The following is a 6,844-nucleotide window of genomic DNA, read 5'->3' as shown; positions in this document are numbered from 1 at the left end:
TGGGCCAAGCCAAAAAGGCCGGGCCTCTAAAAAGATTCGGCATTCCCATCTCTACAACGGACCATTGGAGTTGGATTTAATGTAATAAACTCACTTTATATTGTTTACTTCAGATTGATATTTTATTATCTTCTCTGTCATGGTTGCCATGGCGCCCAATAGGCCCCGCCCATATGTCACAGTTGCCATGGCGCCCAATTGGCCCCGCCCATGTGGCGCCAGCTGCAGCTAGTTGACAGATTGGCTCCCTGTCAGTATTTAAACTCTGTCCTGTCAGTCCCCTTTTGTCGGTCCGTCTATGAATCTCTGTTTTTATACGGCAAGCCCTTTTTCACCTGTCTTTTGCTCCTGTTTGTCTCCCGTTACGATCTGTTTTGAGCTCGACCACGTCTGTTCTCCCGTCCGGAATAACGATCCGTTTTTGTTCTCGACCACGTCTACTCTCCTCTACTGGCTTTCGGCTTGTTTCCGATCCCGACCACGTTTTTGCTCTTTTATCCCGGCTACTGACCCGTTTTTTTCCGTTCCCGACACCGCCATCGCTCGCCACAGAAGTCCCACTTCCGCATTCAGAGCGACTTGCTCCTTGCGTCCACCGGATCGTACTTGCAATCCTTTCCCTTCTTCTCAATAAAACTGTGAGGAACGTTACGCGAGTGGGTCCTGTCTCCGTTCTGGCTATGACACTTCTCTATTCAACTGACATGAATACTGCTCATGAATTTTCAAATTCTTTAGCATACAACTTCTTTTTAAAGTAACGGAAATAGGTACTTTCCCTGGTAACTAGTGAAGGATTTTATACATTTGACTATAAAGGATTTTATACGATTGAATACAAGTTACATTTAGTGAGTGTATGTATGACTGATAAGATAATCAGCGCATCTGGACGCAGAAAGGCAATGATGACGGGGGATGCCCGCCATTGTTTTGAGAAACGCTCTCTGTTGTTTTGAGTTATCCAGACGTCGCGGCGAGGTGGTGGAGCTCACGTTGGGCTTCATTGGCACGCCCATGGGAGGAGCCGGCACACCATCTTGCGGAAAGACATGGGCCGAGAGGAGAAGCCAGAAGACTGGAGAGAAAAGGCTTCCCAGAAACTCCGACGACACTAATTCGTCCGATTTTGATGGAGTTCACTTAGTTCTATTGTTAGGGGAAATGAATCTGCCCCTGCATTGTTGGGTGAATGTAGGTTGTGTTTGGTTAATGGAGTCAGATAACTCATCTCATCTCATCTCATTAGCTACACCGCTTATCCTCAGTAGGGCCGCGGGGGTGCTGGAGCCCATCCCAGCAATCATCGGGCAGTGGGCAGGGGACACCCTGAACTGGTTGCCAGCCAATCGCAGGGCACACAGGGACAGACAACTCATTCGCACCTAGGGACAATGCAGTCCGCTCAGGTGCTTTCGCCGTCCGTCATGGTCCTCATAATTCCCATGAATACTAAGTGTCTTTAGAACAGGGGTGTCAAACACATTTTAACTCGGGGGCCACACGATAGGACAAACATTCTGTCGGGGGCCGGACGAGTAGATTCAAGAGAAAGAAAAAGAGAGATAAAGAAATAAGAGAAAGAGGGAGGGAAAAGGAGAGAGGGCGGGAGAAAGAAAGAGTGCGAGGGAGAGAGCGTGAGAAACAAAAGATAAAAAGTCGTGAGAGGGGGGAAAGAAAGGGAGAGGAAGAAAGAAATCCAAAGAGAAATAGAAAGACAGAAGGAGAGAAAAGAGAAAAGAAAGCGCGGAAGGTAGGGAGAGAGAAAGAGAAAAGGGAGAAAAGGAAAACAAGGAAGTGAGAGCAAATTCAGTTAAAAAGACACAGAGAGCGAAAGAAACAAACAGCAAAAAAGGAAGAGAAAAAGAGAGACACATAGAGTGAAAGAGACAAAAACAGAGAGTGGGAGAAAAGGGGTGGAAAAGAAAGACAGAGAGAGAGAGAGAGAGAGAGAGAGAGAGAGAGAGAGAGAGAGAGAGAGAGAGAGAGAGAGAGAGAGAGAGAGAGAGAGAAAATGACACAGAGGTAGATCAATATAAATAGTTAGAGAGTTGGATATATAGACAATATAGAGAGATAGATAGAGAGATATATTTAGAGATATAGATAGAGAGAGCGAGAGATAGATAGAGAGCGAGATATAGGTAACAAGATAAAGGGACAGAGAGAGAGAGAGAGAGAGAGAGAGAGAGAGAGAGAGAGAGAGAGAGAGAGAGAGAGAGAGAGAGAGAAAGAAAAAAGGAAGTTAGAGCAAAAGAAGTTAAAAAGACACAGGGAGAGAAAAAGACAAAGAGCAACAAAGGAAGAGAAAAAGAGAGACACGGAGAGTGAAAGAGACGGAGAAAGAGTGGAAGAATAGGGGTGAGAGAGAGAGAGAGAGAGAGTGAGAGAGAGAGAAACTAAAGATAAAAAGTCGTGAGAGAGGGGGAAAAGAAAGGTAGAAGAAGAAATAAATCCAAAGAGAAATAGAAAGACAGAAGGAGAGAAAAGAGAAAAGAGCGCGAAGGGTAGTAAGAGAGAAAGAGAAAAGAGAGAAAGGGAAAAGTTAGAGGAGAAGAGGGTTAAAGACACAGAGAAAGAGACAAAGAGCAACAAAGGAAGGGAAAAAGGGGGACACAGAGAGTGAAAGAGACAGAGACAGAATGGGAGAAAAAGGGGGAGAGAGAGAGAGAGAGAGAGAGAGAGAGAGAGAGAGAGGGAGAGAGAGAGAGAGAGAGAGAGAGAGAGAGAGAGAGAGAGAGAGAGAGAGAGAGAGAGAGAGAGAGAGAGAGAAATAAATACAAGTACAGTGTCTTTGTTCGAGGCACCTGGCTTTGGCAACAAGTTGACGAATTTCAACCTGCAGCTTGTTTCTCTCTTGTGCTTCTCTGAGTGTTGTTTCGCGGGCCGGATTCAATCCCTTAGCGGGCCCAATCTGGCCCGCGGGCCGCCTGTTTGACACCTGTGCTTTAGAAGGACACCGGCTGCGACTCAGTTTTCTTTCACTCCCCATGAAACATTCGAATCTTTTGTGCTGGTTTCTAAAAACGAAAGACGAAAATGTTTACAACGTGAGTCGGGAGGGGGACGAATTGTCTTCCGGACAAAAGCGGGAGGCCGCGGAGAGGACAGGAAACGCGTGACAAAGAGTAAACCGTAGAGAAATTCTCATTGTAGGAAGCCATCTTCAGTTTTTTGTGCAGAGAACGAAAAAAAAAAAGAGAAATCCAAAGTTTAGAAGGACGAACGAAGCACGTTGAGGGAACCATTTACAGCCGTGATGAAATTTTATTCAAAGAGGCCGGCGTCCTTGCTCACATGGGTCGATTCCGGTTCCCGCTTTAAAAAACAGCCTTTCAAAACCAGTAGTGACACAGAATTAGCAGAATTTAGGGGTAAATGGGGACCAAAAACAAAAATCTATCAAATAAATCCTCAAAATACTTACCGTATTTTCCGCACTATAAGGCGCACCGGGTTATAGGGCGCACCCCCAAAAAATAGTTTTTGGTCCTATATTTTCCATACATAAGGCGCACCGGATTATAAGGCGCTACAATGGGAACTTCGAGAAAACAGTCAGATGGTTCAGTCCAACTTATTACCCCCTTAACATTCCGAAAGCTTGCAAAGAAGCAAATACGTGTCGTAGACACGTGCGGATGCGGTGTCCGTACGATGTCACTCAAATGCATCGTTCCATCATTCGGAAGGTTAAAGTCTTGGGATTCAAGAAATGCCAACCATTCCTTAGTTTCTATTTCCTTTTTCGCTCGCAACTTTACCGTGCATATGACAATAAACACTTGGAATTGAGGTTAATTTACTCAACTCATCACAGAAACATCAAGATGGTTCTAAAACAAGATACCGGGAAAATATAAATCCGCATAGCTCACCTAAGTTCTCTTGCAGCCATCACCTTCAATAATGATACGTAACCATGGTCTTCTTACAACCGTGAGTGTAGTAAATCCAGGAGAGTCAAATGTTTACAAATACAGAATAATAAAACATGTTTTCTCTATGCCGTAGTTTAGCAAGCTTGCTATTCACATTCATCTTTTTCGGCCAATTGCAGGGTTTGTTTCGGGCTTCTAGCCTATCCGAGGCTCTGAATAACTTCAGCCAATAGCGATTGATTTAACGGATGACTGACACGTCTTTTTCGGCCAATTGCAGGGTTTGTTTCGGCCCTCTAGCCTATCCGAGGCTCCGAATAACTTTAGCCAATAGCGATCGATTCAAATGATGATTGACACATTGGTTAGCCAATGAAACGCCGGTATATAACTCCCAGAATACACCGCGGACTACTCCACGTTCGGGGGAAAATCGAGTCGGTGGCTGTTGCGTAAGTTGCGAGACCTTGCGATTTAATATTGATCCATATATAAGGCGCACTGTATTATAAGGCGCATGGTCAGCTTTTGAAAAAAAATAAGACTTTTAGGTGCGCCTTATAGTGCGGAAAATACGGTACAAAATCTATCAAATAAATCCTCAAAATACTTACCATATTTTCCGCACTAGAGGCGCACATAAAAGTCTTATTTTTTTTCAAAAGCTGACCATGCGCCTTATAATACAGTGCGCCTTATATATGGATCAATATTAAGTCGCAAAGGCTTGCAACTAAGGCAAGCAGCCGCCGACTCGATTTTCCCCCGAAGGCCAAGTCGTCCGCGGTGTATGCTGGGATTTATTTACCGGCGTTTCATTGGCTAACCAATGTGTCAATCATCATTTGAATCGATCACTATTGGCTAAAGTTATTCGGAGGTCAAGGGGGCGGATCCTTTTTATCATTTACAGGCTCGCGTAGAAACAAAGCCTGCAATTGGCCGAAAAAGATGAATGTGAATCACACGTCGGGTTGCACTACGGCATAGAGAAAACATTTTTTACTATTCTGTATTTGTAAATATTTGACTCTCCTGGATTGACTACACTCACGGTTGTAAGAAGACCATGGTTACGTATCATTATTGAAGGTGATGGCTGCAAGAGAACTTAGGTGAGCTACGCGGCTTTATATTTTCCAGGTATCTTGTTTCAGAACGATCTTGATGTTTCTGTGATGAGTCTATTTTTAAACTCAATGCAATTCAAAGTGTTTATTGTCATATGCACGGTAAAGAACCCTGTTTACCTGCACAATAAAATTCTTACTTTGCTGTCCACACAATTGCCAGCAAAAAAGAAAATAGAAACTAAGGAATGGTTGGCATTTCTTGAATCCCAAGACTTTAACCTTCCGAATGATGGAACGATGCATTTGAGTGACATCGTACGGACACTGTTTCCGTACATGTCTGAGACTCGTATTTGCTTCTTTGCAAGCTTTGGGAATGTTAAGGGGGTAAGAAGTTGGACTGAACAATCTGACTGTTTTGTCGACGTTCCCATCGTAGCGCCTTATAATCCGGTGCGCCTTATGTATGGAAAATATGGGACCAATAACTGTTTTTTGGGGATGCACCCTATAACCCGGTGCGCCTTATAGTGCGGAAAATACAGTACTCCAATACCAAATATGCTAATAAAAGACAAAAGAAACTAAATATGAATAAAATGACTCAATTTTGTGCAGGCTTGGGGAGTAACGGCAAAAATTGTGTTGGCAAGCTGTTTGGATTTATTTTCATTTTGTTTCTGTCCCATTTTATGTTCGTTTTGCCGGAGATCAAAGAGATCAAAGCCAGGAGAGAAAGCTTACCGCGTGTTGTGAGTCATCATTTTATTCATATTTAGTTTCTTTTGTCATTTATTAGCATATTTGGTATTGGAGTCATCCAAAAGTCATTGAAATTAATCCAGTTTAGCCGGACGTTGCATATTGTGCTAAAATGCTAATTCCCCTTATAGAGATCAAAGCCAGCAGAGAAGCTTACCACATGTTGTGAGTCATCATTTTATTCATATTGAGTTTCTTTTATCTTTTAGTAGCATATTTGGTATTGGAGTCATCCAAAAGTCATTGAAATTAATCCAGTCTTGCCGGACGTTGCATATTGTGCTAAAATGCTAATTCCCCTTATAGAGATCAAAGCCAGCAGAGAAGCTTACCACATGTTGTGAGTCATAAATTTATTCATATTGAGTTTCTTTTGTCTTTTATTAGCATATTTGGTATTGGAGTCATCCAAAAGTCATTGAAAGTAATCCAGTTTTGCCAGACATTGCATATTGTGCTAAAATGCTAATTCCCCTTATAGAGATCAAAGCCAGCAGAGAGCTTACCACATGTTGTGAGTCATATTGAGTTTCTTTTGTCTTTTATTAGCATATTTGGTATCGGAGTAATCCAAAAGTCATTGAAAGTAATCCAGTTAAAGTAACCCTACCCAACCCTGATCCCAGCTCACCTGTTTTCCCGAACGGAATCAAAACGATGACGTCCTTTTTAGCCGAGGGCGAAGCAAACGAGAAAAACAACCATGTTTTATGGACCCAATCTTCTTTTCGACATCGTGATGTAAACAAGCAACGCTACAGTTTGTGCTTTGTCTTTAGGAAGCTAACGAAACAGTCTAGTGTTTGTTTTTCGCAACCCGACTTGTAATCAGGGACGTAAGCTTTTAGGGAGAACGCGACGATAGAATAAACCAGAGCGGTGATTAGAAACCGGCTCGACTTTCTTGTTTTTCCCCGAGGGGGGAACGACGCATGGAAAATCTCCAGACGGAGCCGGCGCATGTCGGATTTCGCTAGCTAGCGTACTTACAAGGAGCAAAATGGAGGCTGCTCTCCTGTTACCGAAACCAGAAACTTGTCAATCGACGTATTGTCCGTTTGGAGGGTGTCGGGTTCTCGGCAGTGTTCCCTCTAAGCTGCACTGCTCGCACGTTCTCAGCGCACAAGA

This window comes from Urocampus carinirostris, chromosome 3, assembly GCF_059441175.1.
Source record: "Urocampus carinirostris isolate Australia breed hairy pipefish chromosome 3, RoL_Ucar_1.0, whole genome shotgun sequence".
NCBI classification, from domain to species: Eukaryota; Metazoa; Chordata; class Actinopteri; order Syngnathiformes; family Syngnathidae; genus Urocampus; species Urocampus carinirostris.
Note: the sequence above shows the minus strand (reverse complement) of the source record.